Source organism: Hyperolius riggenbachi, chromosome 4 (genome assembly GCF_040937935.1).
Source record: "Hyperolius riggenbachi isolate aHypRig1 chromosome 4, aHypRig1.pri, whole genome shotgun sequence".
Classification (NCBI taxonomy): domain Eukaryota; kingdom Metazoa; phylum Chordata; class Amphibia; order Anura; family Hyperoliidae; genus Hyperolius; species Hyperolius riggenbachi.
The window spans coordinates 435,003,859-435,023,044 of NC_090649.1; the positions used below are offsets into that span (position 1 = coordinate 435,003,859).

A 19,186-nucleotide genomic window follows, 5' to 3' on the forward strand; every position below is an offset into this window, starting at 1 on the left:
GAACAAGCATGCAGATCAGATGTCTATGACAAATCTGACAAGATTATCTGCATGCTTGTGTGTTTGAGGGCTCGTTTCCACTATTGCGTTGCGAAATCGCTGCGGCAAAATTTGCATGTGGATGCGAATTTTCGTGTGAATTCGCATGAAAATTCGCATGGATGACGATGTATGCGAATTTAACCATGGCAATGCCGGTGTGTAAATTCGCATACCAAAACAGCATGCGAATTTCCTATTAAATACACTAGCGGCGATTCGCATGCATTCCACTCGCAGGCGAATTCTGCGGCTCTTTTGTGCGTTTTTTCATCGCTGAAAAAAACGCACCTCAACGGTACAGTGGAAACAGGCCCATCCACTTGCATTACATGTGCGAATCCGCATGCGTTGGAGGCATGCGGATTCGCGATAGTGGAAACGAGCCCTTAGACCCCACTGAACAGAAAGATCAGCAGGACTGGCAGGCAACTGGTACTGTTTAAAGTGACACAGAAGCAAGAAAAAACATTCTGAAATAATGAATTGTATCAGGGGCGTAACTAGAAATCCTCGTACCCCCTGCAAGAATTTGAGCTCCTCCCCTCGGGGCCCGCTTAGGGCCATTTTGGGGGGGCAGGAGGGGTCACAGCATGAGGGAAGAGCTTTGCACATTAGCAGGGAGGGGGACAGTCCCCCCCCCCCCCCCCCCCTTACCTCGGGCTCTACCCTCTGCGCTCCCCTCCTGCATCTATCTAAGTGGCAGCAGCAGCTATAATTACCTCCATTCACCACCGGAGGTCTCTGATCTTCCTGTTAACAGGAAGTAATGTGAAGCCCTTGCAGATCGGAGACCTCCAGTGGTGAATGGAGGTAATTATAGCTGCTGCCGCCGCCACAGATGGATGCAGGAGGGGAGCGCAGAGGGAGAGGCCGAGGTGAGGGAGAGGGGGGGACCGTCCCCCCTCCCCGCTGATGTGCAAAGCTCTCCCCTCATGCTGCGACCCCCTCCTGCCCCCCCCCCCCCAAAGGCCCTGAGCGGGCCCCCCGCGTGGCAGGGGCTGCTTCCCCTATTGTTACGCCAGAGAATTGTATGTGTAGTACGAATAATTATTAGAACAATAGTAGCGAAGAAAAGAGTCTCATATTTTTATTTTCAGATATATAGCTTTTTTATAACATTGCATCATTCTGTCATATCATATTTGCAATTACAAACCCCACTCTGTATTTTAAACTATGAAACGGAGCAGAGCTAATGACCCTTTGAACTCCTCTGCAATAAAACCTTATCTGAAGCTGTGTCTCGCTGTTTCTATGATGTACTGTATAAGGCCCTGTTCACAGTGGTCAGTTGTGATGCAGATTATTCTATATTACAACTCACTGCCCATGCAATTCTATGGGGCTGTTCACAGTGCTGTGTTGTAACTAATCACATTATTCTAACTCGCTGTATGAAAGTCTATGTCTTGTCTCCATTGCAGTTCCCAGTCCTTATAATGCATTATGCAACTGACCACTGAGAACCTAGCCTTAGTGCTTCAGAGAATAAGACTGTCTCCGACCGGAGAGCTCAGAGAAGCTCTTTTGCATAGATGACTAACATTTCCTAACTCTTCCTGTATTAGAATATTAGTAGCAAAGAAAAGAGTCTCATGTTGTTTTCTATCTCCTAACTGTACTACGCATACAATTCATTATATCAGACGTTTATCTTCACTTCTGATTCCCTTTAAAAGGAAATACATATGGCAGCTTCTATAGGTCTCTCACCTCGGCTTCATTTAAATGAGAAGGTTTGGGAAGGCTCTATCGCTGCTAAATGACTTCATGTTTACTGTGAAGTAATCTGATTTCTTATTATTTTTCTTTAATTTTCAGCCCTTTGCTGCCTCTTGCTGGCTGCATTTCGTTAATATTAAAAAAAAAATAATTCATAAAATGAATAATTCAGATCCGTTATCGTATACCTAGTTTTAAAATGACACACACACCGTCTATATTTATATTCATTTATTTTTTTAAATTACACAAATAAACACATACACGTGTACACAAATACACACTGGTACACACATGTATAGACATGCACACACTCTCTATTCAGCAGCACTGAGTACTTACACACCTACACACATACACACATACACACATGCTCGTACACACATGCACACACTTTCCATTTAGCAGCACTGAGTACTCACACACCTACACACATACACACATGCTCGTACACACATGCACACACTTTCCATTTAGCAGCACTGAGTACTCACACACCTACACACATACACACATGCTCGTACACACATGCACACACTTTCCATTTAGCAGCACTTAGGACTTACGCGCGCGCGCACACACATAATTGCACACACATATATACACATGCACACACTCTCCACTTAGTATACTGGGGACTTACACATGTACACACATGCACATACTGTACACACATACACACCCACATGCACACACTTTCCATTTAGCAGCACTGAGTGAGGACTGGCGCGCGCACACACACACACACACGTGAACACACATACACACACCACACACACACATACACACCACACATACACTCCATACACAACACACCACACATACACACCACACCACACACACACACACCACACCACACACACACACACACACACACACACACGTGTACACACACAAATTCTTCATTTAGCAACACTGTGAACTTGCCTCACTGTCTTCAGGTGGTTGGATATCTCATTCTCCCTTCCTCTGCTGGTTTAATTGCAGAGTGGCTGACCTGTGGATTTACACCATGCTGAAAGCCACACTTCCCATTGACATTGCATCCTCCATGCCTTCTGTGCTAATAAGTTTCAGTTTGTCACTTTAATAATCCCCGAGGGAGGTAAACTGTGTGACCCCTTTCCCTGGATTCTCAAATAGTTTCAGTAACTGCATATTGCAAACCAGCAGCCGACTAGAGAGGAGATGTATTTTTAAACCAGTGCTTTCTAAAGGTTCCTTTTTCAGTTAGAATGGAGCTATGAGAAGTGCCTGAGCAGCTACTAATGCCAGCCGCCCAGTAGTCATGCTGATCCTCTGGTGTCTTCTGCTGCTTCAGCCGTAGCTGGACCCTTGACTTCACTAGCTGCATATTTGTTCTGTGTTAAAATTATTTTTATTATTGCTTTATAAAGCGCCAACATATTCCATGGCGCTGTACCCTGTAAGAAACGAACATGGGGTACATAATAAAACAGACAAATGGAATACACCATCATACAATACAGAATTGGAGACAAAATACAGAATTGGTAATGACAGTGACAAAAGTAACGATGATGAATAAAATGTATGTGTCCCAAGTGTGTCTTGGGACACATACATTTTATTCATCATCATTACATCTCTCCCCCTTTTGTGTAAAGGGGGAGAGAGCCCTGCCCTTGTGAGCTTACAATCTAAAGAAATAGGGGGGGGGGGGGGAAACAAGGGGTGGGGTAGTATACAGTAAACATACCTAGAGGCAGTGTGTTTTAAGGGGCCCATACACTGGTCAATTTCAGCCATCGATCGATTAAATCTTCCTTCTTTCATCTGAAGAACATTGCAAAGATTAAACATCTGATTCCCCCAGAGGATCTTCAAACCCTAGTCCACGCCTTCATCACATCACGGCTGGACTACTGCAATGCCCTTTATGCTGGCCTCCCCAAAAAAGACCTGCGTCGCCTGCAATTAGTGCAGAATGCTGCTGCCAGATTGCTAACAAACCAGCCTCGCCACTGTCACATTACACCGATCCTTCGCTCACTGCACTGGCTACCAGTAGAATGGAGAATACTCTTCAAGATTGGACTGCTGACATTCAAATCCCTGCACAATCTGGGCCCTGGATACATGAAGGACTTGCTGAAGCTGCACCACACCTCTCACAACCTCAGATCAGCAAGTTCTATAAACTTGGTCACTCCCAGAGTGCACCTCAAAAAATCTGGTGACAGAGCCTTCTGTCATGCTGCCCCTACTCTTTGGAACTCCCTACCACACCCAGTAAAGACAGCACCATCCCTGGAGCTATTCAAATCCAGACTGAAAAGCCACCTGTTTAGCCTGGCATTTCCAGATTTATAAAATTCTTCCCCTGTACCACGATGGTCGGAGCCATGCTTATGCGCTTTGAGTCCCACGGGAGAAAAGCGCTTTACAAATGTTATTTGTTGTTGTTGTTGTTGTTGATTGATCAGAAATCGATTCTTTCAGATCTATCGAATAATGCATTTAGATAGATTTCCAATAGATTTTATTCTGAAATCTATTGGAAATCTGTTCCTAGTGTGTGGCACACAACAGATTCCTGTCAGATTCGACTTGACAGGCATCTGACCTAAATCTATCTGATGGTCGAATCTGCTGCAAATCTATAAGTGTATGGCCACCTTTAGGATATCTAGTAGGAGTGCAACTTGGCCTTAGGACAAAGCGGAAGTGGCCTAACGTAGAGCATATGCTTGTCAGAACACGTGAGTTTTGAGAGCGCTTTTAAAGGTAGCAAAGGTTGGAGAGTGACAGATGTGTTGTGGAAGGGCATTCCAGAGTAGGGATGAAGCTCGTGTAGAATCTTGTATATGTGAATGTGAGGAGGTAATTCTAGAGGAGGACAACAGAAGGTCATGTGCAGATCTGAGATTGCAGTTGGGTTGGTATCTGGAAACTAGTGAGGAGATGTACAGGGGAGTGAGATTCTGGAGAGCTATGTAGGTTAGGGTTAAGAGTTTCAACTGGATCCTCTGGTTTATTGAATAAATATGTCAGCCTCCATTATCCCTCACATTTTGATGAGTGACCGATATACATTTGTCATCAGCTTAACCTTTTAGTTATAAATATGCAAACGTAAAATAAAGGCCCAAACACGACCTTTTTTCTTTTTAGTAAATTCACTGCCCTCAACCCTTTATCCCCAAGGCTGTGTAATCAGGCAGTTTATCTGATTGTACGCATTGATATTCCCCACTAGTGAGCCTGTTTTCCTCAATAATCCTTGCTATTGAGGAGTTGTGAGCGGAGTGACCACTTAGGTAAATGTATCTGAGGTAGGCTCCCCTGAGGCACCACGGTATGGTGATGGTGTCACTATGGTGAGTCCATGCCTGTTAGCAGTGAATTATCCTGGTGTCGTCTATCCTGGTGTATTAGAGGATGGTGTTTGCTTTTTCCGCAGTAAATGATGTAATTAATGCAAAACTCAATGAAATGTGAATGAACCATATTATGAATCGCCTTACATTTCAATGCTTCTGTTCACAGGGCAGAAAATCAATCATATCTTTTTTGAAGCTGGTATATCCAGTTAGCTTTGCCTTGTTTATTTTATGTATGTGTGCATTCCACTGTTGTGTAAGCCATAATTTATAGCCATTCAGATGTGTTTAGTTATACATTTGCTCAGGTTTTTCTTATTTTTTTTGTCTATTATGCATTTATATGGCTTGAAGATATATGTGAGGTCGGAACCAAATGCACTAGCAGGCAGGGAGTGCTTCAGTTTGCTTCTCAGTGGCGTGCGCTGGTGATTTGCAGTCCAATGATTCAAGTAAGAAAGTAGACGAGGGACCAACTACTCCTTACATGGTTCAGTCAGCAAACCAGCATCATCAAAAAATACCAGCAAAGGTTAAATTGAGACAGTTGTTTTGCGGCTAATTCTGCTTCCTCAGAGACCAAAACGTATCACGGTAATACATTTTGGTCTCTGAGAAGGCGGGATTAACCAGCGAAATGCTGTAGTATGTCTTGCCGGTGCTGCTTTGCTGAATAAATCATGTAAGCAGTGGTTGGTGCCTTGTCTATTATCTTACTTAAAATCAGGGCTGTGGAGTCAGAGTTGGAATTGGAGTTTGGGCGATTTTGGGTCCCTGGAGTCGGAGTTGTAGTCAGTCGGTGCTTTCCATAAACTGAGGAGTCCGGAGTCAGTCAGATGATTTTTGTACCAAATCCGCAGCCCTGGTAAGTATTAGACAAAGGAGTTGGGAGTCGAGGAGTCGGAGTCTGAGCCATTTGGGGTACTTGGAGTCGGAGTTTGAGTCAGTGCTTTCATAAATTGAGGAGTCGGAGATGGAGTCGGATGATTTTTGTACTGACTCCACAGACCTGCTTAAAACACATTTATATGGACATTGACATGCTCTATGCTTTATAGAGACCACTGAGCAGGACATTATGTAGAGAAAGGGACTATCAGGCAAATATAACATGGTGCAGTAAACCTGGTACTTTTAACAGGTACATAGCTCAGGTTGCGCAAATAGCGTAACACGTGGTACCCGGGCAACGATTGCGTTACCTAGGTAATGAGGGTGATGCTGATTGCACAACGTACGCTATGTACCTGTTGTTAGAAATGGCAACCATTTAACTGCTGCATAGTGGATATTCCCCCTTGGGACTTATTTATTTAAAAAGAAAGTAAAGTAAGTAAGTTTTTTTCACTTTTAAAAATTCGATCGCCACTCTCACACTGTAATTATTACGATGTGGTTCCTGGCAGTCAGGCTTTCAGAAATATTGAATCCCGTACCGTAATTACCCTAAAGTGGTGATCACAAGCTCCACTGAATGGAGTAAATGTTTCCCACAATAAACTATTCGTTCCAGCAGTGGTTGTTATTTTAATCGCGATAAACGGCCCATTAACTTTCATCTGGGCCGTGCACTGCCACTTTCTGAACTGCCAACCTGCGGCAATAGTAGCCAACTGGGCGTGGCAAAAAGACATAACTGTTTTCAATCATTTTTGAAGACATTGGCATCAGTGTGGTGCTTTTCATTGACATCTATACAAAAATATTTTAAGTGTGGTATAAGGCACAAAGATGATGTTGGGCAATGATAATGGTGCAATAAATTTAAAGTGGCAATTACCGCACCATCTGGTCCCAGGAGCTACTCACTTGTCCCCTCCACAACCTCCTATAGCAATCAAAACTTTAAAAATCAAGATCCCCACTAGTGAAATATGTCAGTTCAGTGGAATAAATGCGTATCCATGAGTAGATACTCACAAAGGTGGGTTAACCCTGGCAACTACTATGTAGGCAGGTGGGGAGATTAGACCCGACCCCACTCGGGTTTAAGAATGTCGCTCTCCATAGAAGTAGAAAAGGGGTAACGCCCCTCCACCCAGGGTGGACAACAAGATAACCGATTGTTTCAATAGAGGCGTCAGATGAGGATAAAATACAGTAGTTAAAAACTGTTTAAAAAGGTAGGTGGTGGTGGACTTCCTTAAATAGACTCAAGGTTCCACTGAAAAAGTTTCTTTATTCGAAAACACTTGTTTTTCACTGGGATAGTATGGCTGTCCCTGTTGCTTTAAAATACTTACAGCGGACCCGAGATGAAAAACTAACTATAACAAGTAACTTGTCTATATATCTTATCTAAAGTTTAGATAGTTTACACTGCAAATCTAGCTGCAAACAGCTTCAATAGAATATGATTATTTCTTCCTGTGATACAATGACAGCAGCCATGTTGTTTGTAAACTTTACACAGAGGCAAGTTTATCTGCATTTTGAGCACTTAGCCTGTGAAAAAAACTAATCCCCCCTCCTCCTCCCTCCTCCCCTCTGCCTCTGAAATCTCTGGCTAGTAATACTTCCCCCTCCTCCTGCCCAGACTGAGCTCCCATGAGCCCTTGCTACTGTCTGATAGTGCTTTGGCTCTCTAAAAACCTGTGGGCGTGGCTTGTTTAGTTTGTAGGGAATTAGAGTATTAAAACAAAAACAAAAAAAAGTATTTGGCTTGAGGAATGCCCTATAAACTATAGGGAAGGAACACAATTATGCAATGAGTAAAAGTTCATCTCGGATCCACTTTAACATCAATAGGTTTACAAATGCTGACTTGTAATGGCTTCATCCAACTGTCCTCATACTGTCTTCATGCTGGGCTCTCATGGAAATGTATCAGATAATATTTTGGCGTGATGAATCAGGTTTTTTATAACGCTAGTCAACATTTTCCGCGCCACCCTAACATGCTGCATGACAGACGAATGGATTATTGATACAGGCAGCCCCCGTGCTGTCCTTCTCTGTGGCCCCAGCATGTCAGGCTTACAGGATCTGCGGGGTTCATAAATCACACCCATATAGACTACACAGCAGCAGCGCAATCATCCCTCATCAGGCTGAAGGCTCTTATGTTTCTGTAGGTAGAAGATGCATCCAGTCATAATGATACATAAGCAGACACAGTGTCTGTGCTATCCATTCAAATATCATTATTTATATCCCATTAACCACTGTTTCTTCAGCACTCCAGAGAAGAAGAATAACACTAATGGGGTGTAGAAATGAAACCTTATCCTGAGAACATGATAGCAAAATGCACATACATAAATCTTCCTGTTTATTGTGCGTAATTCTGATGCTGTTTAACCTCCTTAAAGTGGATAGCAATGATGTGAACCCATAGGGGTCTGTTATTAGAAATTGTTATAGAGCAGTGATGGCTAACCTTGCCACTCCAGCAGTGACAAAACTACAAATCCCATCATGCCTCTGTCTCCCAGAGTTATGCTTAGAGCTGTCAGAGTATTGCAATGCCTCATGGGACTTGAAGTTCCACCACAGCTGGAGTGCCAAGGTTAGCCATCACTGTTCTAGAGGTTACATACAATGTAGCTATTTTACAGGAGAATTCCACTAAGGGCTCTTTCACATCCGAGCTGGTTTTCAGCGTTTTGACGCAACGGCAATAGATTGCGTTAACCAAGGTACAATGGAAGTCCACAGCCTTTCATTTTACCTTTCTCATCTAACACTGTGTTTTCCGTCGTGTTAATTAGAACTACCGCCGCTAATTAGCGTCGCACCGCAACTTCCCTCCTCACATAATGCGTGCACAAAATCCGGTTCGTCCACACGTTGCCTAAATTCTAATCGAATTGGTTGTAAATAAGATCCGTTGATGGGCACAATCGATTAAGAACGATTATAAAAACAGTCGTCCGATTGGACTTTCTTGTTAAGAGGCGCCAGGTGTATCCCGGACCACGTACTGTTGTGTACTCCATTAACTTTTTGCCAACATGAAGCGGGTGAGAGCCTGCGAAACGCGTTGCTAAACCCCTTTAGTGTACCAATAAACTTAACTTGTCTTGAATACACAGTTTTTGTGCCTGCTTGCAGGAGGTAAGTCCACCACTGCCTCCTAAGCATTTTTAAACTTTTTAACAACTGTTTATATCCTTTTGGCGCCTCTCTTTCACTTTACATTGGATTTTCTTGTTGGTAGTGATAGATCGGAAGCAAAAATTGATTCGTTGATGGTGTAGTGAACGATTTTTCTTCCCATCAGAATTATCTGATCACTTTAACGATTTTTCGCTAGAAATTAGATCAATAGTGGGGGCTGCTGGACATTTAAAAAAAGGGAGATGCTATATGTAGAAGAGAAGGCTGCAGTTGGGGTATGATACATGAAACAGGGACTGATGTACATGGTTTTAACACATAGAAGAGCAGCCTGGAGGTGTAGTAGTCAGAGCTCTCACGTTGTTGCACTGGGTCTCTGGGTTGTATCCCAGCCAGGGCACTATCTGCACAGAGTTTGCATGTTCTCCCCTTGTCCGTGTGGGTTTCCTCTGGGTGCTCTGGTTTCCTCCCATATCCCCAACACATACAGATAAGTTAATTACGTTAAAACGGCGATTTCCGCGATCATGTTATTTCCGCATGGGAGAAGTTTGAAGAAGCGGCTTCAAACTTCCCCAAAGTCCCGGTGCTTGCGGCCCGCAGCATTGGCAGCGTTGGACATACCTTCCGCATGAGTCCAACGCTGTCCGTCCCCTATCGCCTTCTGCCGGCTCTTGTGCATGACAGAACTGCGGGTTCCTGTATGTCACATAAGGAAGTATTCCGTACATTAGAGCCTGCAGGAGGCGAAGTGGATAGACGGACATCGCTTGACTCGTGCTGGAAGGTATGTCCGGTACTGCCGCAGCTTGGGGGACAGAGAGGGCACACAGAGACACAGAGCAGATACAGAGAGAGACACCGAGCGGGCACAGAGGGACACAGAGGGGGCACAGAGAGAAACAGAGCAGGCACAGACAGACCCAAAGGGGGCAAGAGAGAGACCCAAAGGGGGCACAAAGAGAGACGGGGAAACAGGTACAGAGGGGGAGCAAAAGCTTGATTTGGAGGAAATAGTGAATCGAAACCGCAATTTCAGACAAAAATCGCTCAATTCAATTTATTCCTAAAATCGTTCAGGACTAATAGTTATATGACTATGTAAGGGATTAGATTGTGAGCCCCTCTGAGTAACAGTTAAAGAGGCACTTAAGTGAACAAAATAAATTGAGTTTTACTCACCTGGGGCTTACCTCAGCCCCCTGCAGCTGATCTGTGCCCACGGAAGTGGCCGCCGGCGGGACTCGGAACATCAGAGCGACTCGTTGTGGGCACAGATCAGCTGCAGGGGGCTGAGGTAGGCCCCAGGTGTGTAAAACTCAATTTATTTTGTTCAACACGACAATATACTCTGTACAGTGCTGCAGAATATGTTGGCGCTATATAAATACTAAATAATTCTAATTAATGTATTCAATAAGAATAACGTTTATCATATATACCTTTAGAAACAAAATTGTCCCCTGAAGTGTAGTGACCTGCAGAATTTAAACGGAACCTAAAGCAAAATAAAAGTGGCCAGTGTAACTTACCTGGGACATCTTCCATCCCCCCTGCAGTACTTCTGTGCCCTCACAGTCATTCTGCTAAATTGTAAACACAGGATGTTAGCCCTATGTCTGCTTCCATGAAAGTAGGAAGTGGACACGCTGTAGATTTATTGCAAGATGTGTATCAGCTGTAGCAAAGAATTGTTTTTCTGTAAAGTGTACCTGAGATGGGGCATAAGAGAAAATGTACACATTCATGGGGCTTCCTCCAGCCCCCTCCGGCCTGATCGCTCCCTCAACATCCTCCACTGCCTCTCCGTTCTTCCGAAATCGGCCCTAGTAAGTCCAGTCGGGATCAGACGGTGCATGTGCAGTCTGGCCGCGCGCTCTCCACATAGCGTTACCGCAGCTGAGAGCATTTTGTGCCTGATCAGTTGTACTGCGCAGGTGCAGAACTCTCCCAGTATTGCACAGGCGGAAAATGCTCCCAGTGACGCGAGCGTGATTGGCAGGGCCATTTCTTGGGCAGTGCGGGCAGGGCGACCGCCCTGGGCGCAGACTGGCAAGTAGAAGAAGAGGGGCGCAGGCAGAAGGACATGACCGCTAGGGAGCTGATGATGTGTGGTGCAGCCAAATGGAAGAAGAAAGAAGATTACCAGCACAATCACCTTCATTGACTCCTCCTGGGCTGCCTGTGTCAGATGTGAAATCATCATCACTTCACCACCGCGTGATGAAACCTGATGTCCTATAGAGGTACTGCAGGCTGTCAGTGCGCTGCACCCATGGGGGAGTCAGCTTTCCGGGCTCTCTTCGCCTGTGTTTTCCTGGTCCCTGCTTCCTCCTGGATGAACGGCTGGTCACTAGTAAGTAGACAGATCTGCTTGTGACCTTTGACTGTCCCTAAAGAGTAAGGGTTCGCAAGTTCACAGGGGTGGGGGAAGGGGGCGCAATTTTTACACCCTCGCCCTGGGAGCAATTTAGCCTAGAAACTGCCCTGGTTATGGGGGCGCTCACACAGCCAGGCCGCTTATGTACAGTTGGCCCCAGACTGGCGGACTTACCGGGGCCAATTGCAGACGAAAGGAGAGGCGGCAGAGGACGTCTAGGGAGCGATCAGGCTGGAGGGGGTGGAGGATGCCCCATGTATGTATACATTTTCTCTCCTGCCCCATCTCCGGTGTAGTTTAACCACTTGAGGACCACAGTGGTAAACCCCCCTAAAGACCAGGCTAATTTTTACTAAAATGGCCACTGCAGCTTTAAGGCCAAGCTGCAGGGCTGCACAACACAGCACAGGAGTGATTCCCCCCCCCCCTCCCCCATTTTCCCCCCACCAACAGAGCTCTCTGTTGGTGGGGTCTGATCGCCCCCCAGTCGTTTATTTATTTTTTTAAATAAATATTTATGTGTGTGCTTTTATGTTATTTTGAATGTGTTTTTTTTTTTTTTTTTTTTTACAGCAAACCCCTCCCTCCCCCCAGCCGGCCAATCCTGGCAATCGGCTGTCATAGGCTTCTGCCTATGACAGCCGATGGCTCTCTTGTCCCCCAGGGGGACAGCTGTGTCACACGGCTGTCCCCAGTGCAGCGCTGCTGCTGATCACAGCGCTGCACTATGTAAATAGACGGTGATCACGCCGTCTAACAGTCTCCCGAGCGCTGATAGCCGCTCAGAGACTGAAGAGGGGGCGGAGCTCCGCCCCCCGAGAAGGAGAGGAGAGGAAGTACTTAGTTCAGGTCCACTTTAAAAAAAAAACAATGGGGGAGATTCATGCTGTAGCAGCGTAGCTTAATGACAGCAGCGAGTGGTAATAATTCTCAGCACACGCTATGCAGCCATACCGTGCGATGCCAAATCAGGCTCTGCTCTGATAGTTTGAAGAGCGCTCTTTGATAAACTTAACGAGCACTCCACTGAACCCGCCTGGAGCCCCTCAATGTAAATTAATTATCTAAACTTGCGGTAATTAAGTTAGAAGATAAGCAGAGAAACCACAGTGTCAAATGGTGTCAAAATATATACCCATCAATGAACCCAAGAACTCTGTTGCGACCCGGCTACTCACCATAGCCAACTCACATGGCCTAGTACAACACACCAACGCCCCCACTCACACTGCACGTCACACTCTCGACCTTATATTCACTAAATCCACCACCATTGCAGACCTCGACATCGCACCATTTCCACCCTCAGACCATTACCTTCTCGCCTTCAACCTCCTCACGGAAGGCAGCTCCAAACTACCCGCCCACCCACCTGGTCGATGGCAGCGAGACCTACGCAAGCTCAACCCTGGCGTCCTTGCTGACTCCCTCCATGGCCTATCCTCCACTCTCCCCACCCTAACCTGTCCTAATCTTGCTGCAGCTCAGTATCACCAAATTCTCTCATCAGCCCTAGAGAAAGCTGCTCCACCAATATTCCGCCGCAACCGACCCCCTAACCCCCAGCCCTGGCGCACTACCCATACTCGCAACCTCCAGAGGGAAACACGCGCCACTGAACGAAAATGGCGGAAAACTCGACTAAACCAGGATTTCCTACAGTACAAGACTAACCTGCAGCAGTTCCACACTGCCCTTGCTCATGCGAAGCAGGAATACTTTACCAAGCTCATCGGAGCACAAGCTTCCAATCCCCGGCGTCTTTTTAGCACCTTCAACTCCCTGCTTAAACCCACCCCCCCACCTTCTGTTTCCTCCCTCTCTGCCACAGATTTAGCCACCCACTTCACCAACAAAATAGTCTCCATCCGTCAGGAAATATCCAATCTTCAATCTTCACCTCCCACCTGCTCACAACCTACTCCTTCTCCACCCTATCCTCCCCTCACCTCCTTCACTCCTACTACCACTGAGGAGGTCAACCACCTACTGCAGACTTCCCATACCACTACCTCCCCCCTTGACCCTATCCCTTCTGATCTACTTCAGCCTCACTTCACGGATCTGGCCCCAGTCCTCACTACCATGTTTAACCTCTCCCTATCCACAGTCACCTTCCCCTCAGACTTCAAGCAGGCCACTGTACTGCCTCTGCTCAAGAAACCCTCCCTCGACCCCTCGCTACCCTCCAACTACCGCCCGATCTCCCTCCTCCCCTTTGCCTCAAAACTCCTTGAGCGTCTGGTTCACAAACGCCTGACCCAGTACCTCAATGCCAACTCACTACTAGACCCACTGCAATCTGGATTTCGGCCTGCCCACTCAACCGAAACGGCTCTCACCAAAGTGGTCAATGACCTTGCCTTAGCTAAAGCTAAAGGTAAATACACCATTCTCCTCCTCCTTGACCTTTCAGCAGCTTTTGATACAGTAGATCATCCCCTACTCCTCCAGTCCCTCCAATCCATGGGCATTCACGATCTCGCCCTGACCTGGCTTTCATCCTACCTCTCCAACCGCTCCTTCACGACCTCCTTCAATGAGTCCTCGTCCACCCCCAACCACCTCTCAGTGGGAGTCCCCCAAGGCTCAGTCCTTGGCCCCCTACTGTTCTCCCTATACACATCCTCCATTGGCAAGGTTATCTCCTCCATGGGTTTTAACTATCATCTGCATGCAGATGACACCCAAATCTATCTCCACACCCCTGACATATCTACCACTACCATGGACAAGGTCTCCTCCTGCCTATCTGCCATCTCCTCCTAGATGTCTGCTAGGTTCCTAAAACTAAATCTAGACAAAACGGAATTTATGATCTTCCCACCCCGGTCATCCCTGGACCTCCCAGATGTGCAGGTCACTGTTAACCACACTTCTATTCACCCTACCTCTCAAGCCCGCTGTCTGGGTGTCACCCTGGACTCCGCACTCTCCTTCACTCCCCACATCCAAAACCTCACAAAGTCCTGCAACTTCCACCTTCGTAACATCTGTAAGATTCGCCCTTTCCTGACCCCTGCCACCACCAAACTCCTCATCCATGCCCTCATAATTTCCCGCCTCGACTACTGCAATGCCCTTCTGTCTGGACTCCCTAAGACCCGAATAGCCCCACTGCAGTCCATCATGAATGCGGCTGCCAGAATTATCCACTCCTCCCATCGCTCCACCAGGGCGACTCCCCTCCGTGAATCCCTCCACTGGCTTCCTATCCAGTCCAGAATCAGATTCAAGATATTGTGTCTGACCTACAAATCCATCCACAAAACCTGTCCAACCTACATTTCTGATCTTACTCAGAGATACACACCAAGCCGCTCACTCCGCTCCTCCAATGAACTTCGCCTGACCGTCCCCCGCATCACCCAGTCCCATGCACGCCTCCAAGACTTCTTAAGAGCCGCTCCGACACTATGGAACTCCCTACCTCCACCCATTAGGGCAGCCCCCTCCTTCAACACCTTCAAGAAGGCCCTCAAAACTCACCTTTTCACTCTTGCCTACCACCCCTCACCAGGGCCGGATTTGTACTTCTTACCGCCCAAGGCCGACTATTACCAGCCGCCCCAACCGAAACCGTATCCTACCACCTCTCTCCACACACACCCAAAAAACTTTGGGCCGATGGTGTCCACTATTGCGGCTAATGCCGAGGTCTCCATGGCAACGTGAAGTGAATCAATCATGTCACATGGGGGAACTGGTCAATCAAGCGATCTACAGGTGATGGGCGTGGTGGGAGCCATCCACCACACACACATAGTCAAAAGTGGCTCACAATTGGACATTGGGTGGGGTCAGCAACGCGTAAATGTGAGTCCTGTACCCAGTGCTGTCTCCAGGGTAACAGCGCTGGCCAATCAATAATTAAGAAATGGGTACTATTCTGTACTATTTGCTGGGTACTATTCTGTACTATTTGCTGGTGCTGCCCCTGGTCCTTTCATCCCCCACACCAAGTGCGTGGGACCCGGCCTTCTGTAACTGCCTGCAGCTGCTAGTCATTGGACAAGGTCTGGCTTTTTGCTAGTCACACACTGTTCACAAACGTTTGGCTAACGGACTGCAGCTGCCTTTAGCACAGCACAGGCAAATGCCAGATGGTACTAATAGTGCAGTTATCCTGATCACTTTCATTTGTTTGGACACTTGCAAATAATGCCCTGCAAATAATGCCCACTGTCTGCAGGCCGCCCCTTGTTTATCTGGTGCCCTAGGCCATGGCCTACGTGGCCTTGCCAGAAATCCGGCCATGCCCCTCACAATTGCTCTAAACCCACAGCCGAACTCTCTGGTCCCCTACCTCTCGTGTCCCTACCTCTCCCTCTAGATTGTAAGCCTTTGGGCAGGGTCCTCACTCCTTTTGTGTCCTACCTGATCATGCACCTCTATTACTGTGCACCCATGCTATGCATTTGAGTGAACCTAACTTGCCTAACTCCATGCTCCCATCCAGTGACTGACTAAGCATTACCTTGTACTCATACTGTGCTGTGTGATCTGGTTTTCTTGTATTCCTGTATTGTCATATTGCTGTTTGTCACCCCTAAATATTGTCTGTAACCTAAATTAATGTTCAGCGCTGCGTAATATGTTGGCGCTTTATAAATACAACAAATAAATAAATAAATGGTGCAAAGGCCAGGCACTTGTGATCAGGGCCGGGCCGAGGCATAGGCTGGAGAGGCTCCAGACTCAGGGCGCAGTGTAGGAGGGGGCGCAGAATTCATTCAGCTGTCATTCCGAATTGTGTTTGAAGCAGAAAGAAATAAGAAAAGGGGATACATGGCAGTGACTGCAAGCCAGATAACTAGAGATTAAGGTGTTGGGGATGTCGGGGGCCCTGGGGCGCCTCTTAGTCTAATAGCAATCAGTGAGTGACGGCTGGGGTGGGAGGGATGGAGGGGCGCACTTTGGTGTCTCAGCCTTGGGTGCTGGAGGACCTTGTCCCGGCTCTGCTTGTGATTAGGATTTCCCTAGTTTGTAATATTTATTAGCTTTGATAAATAAAACTTATTGTATATAATATATGATTGTAGAGAGTATTGCCAGTTTGATTTCTCTCTGTGCAGCTTATTAGAATGTGAAGATGGCTGTTGAATGCATTCTATTGACATTTAATCTGGGATCACATGAGCACACTTAGTACTTCACTATAATTAGTCAGATGGGAAAGGAGGGGATTATAAACCTTTCTAATGATAGCAGCTCTTCATAACAACAGCCTGTGTGCTGTAATGAGTTTATGACACATCAGATTATCAGGATAAAATACCAGCGTGTGCCTGGAAAAACATGGAGCTGACAATTCTCATGTCCCTGTGTTTATATCAATCAATTCATCTGCAGTTATGGTCATTTCACTCACGTTTTTTAAATGAAATGTAGCATATATATATATATATTGTGCACCCTCACTGTCCTGACCTGATGCATTATGGGGGGTTGTTTTTTAGACACTTGAATGTGATAATTTGTAGTTATGTCTTAAAATCATTATTGACTGCAGACTGAATGTTGAAAAAGATTCATTTTTATTCATGGTAATTTAGAAAATGGATTACCCAGCGCTGATTTATCTGTTTTTAGATATATTTTTTTTATAATTATGTATAGTAGAATTTCTTTATTGTAGAGTCCAAGGGACCGGGCGAAGGGGTTTACTATATCAGAAATTGTAAAAGCACATAAAGTATACTATACTATACTATACTATAATCACACAGGAATCATAGGTCTCACCTGTTAATGCAGGTACAGTGCTGATAGTGTGCTCCTCTGTCCACATTTCTGTGCAGCCTGGATGATGCTGTAGCATTGCAGCCATGCACAAGCAAGTCACAGATGGCAGGCAATTCCCTCAGTATTCAGGCAGCAGCTTACGCAGGGGGCATAGGTCAAAGCATTTGGGGGGGGGGGGGGAGTACTGGCCACTATGTGCTATTGTTATTGATTCTAGGGTGTCCCACTGCACCTTCAGAAAGAGGCGATTGGACATAGAGACACAGCTATTTAAGCACTGGTTTTGTATACTGGAGTGAAATGACTGTCTTTTGTTGAGATCCCCTGATACATATTGGCACCATAGATCCTTGGAGAGCAATGTCTTCCGACTGATTGGTAACAGCATCATAAATGGGCGCAGCGCAGCGCTCTCTAAGGGCATCCTCCGCTTATGTCTTTTATTTTCATAAATATATATATGATAACATTGCCCAAGTTTACATCAGGGTCACATTAAGGTCCAATAAGCTGATCTCTGGAGCTCACAATCTGACAGCTGAGCTCAATTTCAAATGGCAGCTGCTTATGGCCGGCTATTATGGATGCCGCCGACACATTTACTCCCCCATGAGAGAGCCGCATTGCACCGCCATGATGCCAAAACCTATAAAGCCACATATCCCAGATGGGTTTGCAGTGATAATGTGTATTTATTGGGAGAAATGAGCGGCGTTGTCTCTCTCTGTTTAACAATGCTGCATGCGGACAATATTCCCTTTTCCCCAGGCAGCTCTTATTAGCAGCCCCGTCAGTGCAGACACTTCATTAATGTGCACTTGGCTCCGTTCCCAGATGGATCATAACTCGCCTCACCTGTGAAACGCTCATTTCTGCTGACGCCTCTTTTCTCTGCTCTTTTACGACACCGGCGGCCTGGTAGGCTGTTACAGGTAATGCTGCATCCAGGCTGAGATTTTTCACAGATGATGTCCATGTGTTTATCTCTCTGAACATCCACCATCTCTAGTGAAGACAAGGGAAGCCAGAAGAAAAGAAGATTTATGACTGGCAAGTAAGGAGTATTTAAAGTGTACCAGAGACGATGCATACTTACTGTTTTATACATACCTGGGGCTTCCTCCAGCCCCATGCACATCGTCTCTTGTTTCCTTTAGGCTGCTTTCATAGTGGGACGTTAAAGTCCTACGTTACAGCAGCCTGTAACGCAGCCCAACTCACAGTAATGAAAGATCAATGGGCTGTTCAGAGTGCCCACGTTGCGTTACATTGTAACACTACACGCTGAATGAAAGTGCAGCATGCTGTGCGTTCTACTGGGCTTTAGCTGCGTTAGACTGCTTGCACATGCTCAGTGACTAGCCACTGGCTAATTAATATTCACTGCACAGTGGTGACGTAATCTGGACTGGTAGTGTTGTCCAGATCATGAATGAATCATTCATTTGATCCGGATCTTTTTTGTGATTTGAATCATCCGGATCATCACAATGAACGATTCGGTTCACATTGAATGTCTGTCTGGAAGAAACAAGAACATACAGAATGTACAGTGCAGGGAAAGTCCTGTCCTGCTAGTTATTTCACCCCCAGTCTGCTTCCCTAGTAAAATGATTCAAATGATTTGGTTCAAAGATCTGGATCTTTTTAATGATCCGATTCGAATCATCCGAATCCTTGAAAAGATCCGGACTTCCCATCACTATCCTGGAGCGGCTGTTCTATCAGTATAGATAGAACGAAAACAGCGCACCAAGAACTGCATAACGCGGCTCAATTTGACGTCCAACTTCAACACCACCATGCGTTGTGTTAGGGGCACGTTATGCGATCTTAACGAGCCCTAAAACGCAACGTCTTGGTGTGAAAGAGGCCTTAAAGAGAATCTGTAAGT

The 19,186-nt window shown here is 46.1% G+C and overlaps 1 protein-coding gene across 2 annotated transcripts in view; it reads left to right on the forward strand.

Moving 5' to 3' along the window:
* Window positions 1–19,186, forward strand: part of PLCB1 (phospholipase C beta 1) — an 887,760-nt gene that overhangs the window by 190,610 nt on the left and 677,964 nt on the right. The window contains exon 1 of one of the 2 annotated variants that reach the window (XM_068232506.1): window positions 18,235–18,346. The exons of the other annotated variant lie outside the window; for it this stretch is intronic. The gene's annotated coding sequence lies outside the window, so the exon portion shown is untranslated. Of the gene's footprint in view, window positions 1–18,234; window positions 18,347–19,186 lie in introns of those variants that run through there. 2 annotated transcript variants of the gene reach the window in all.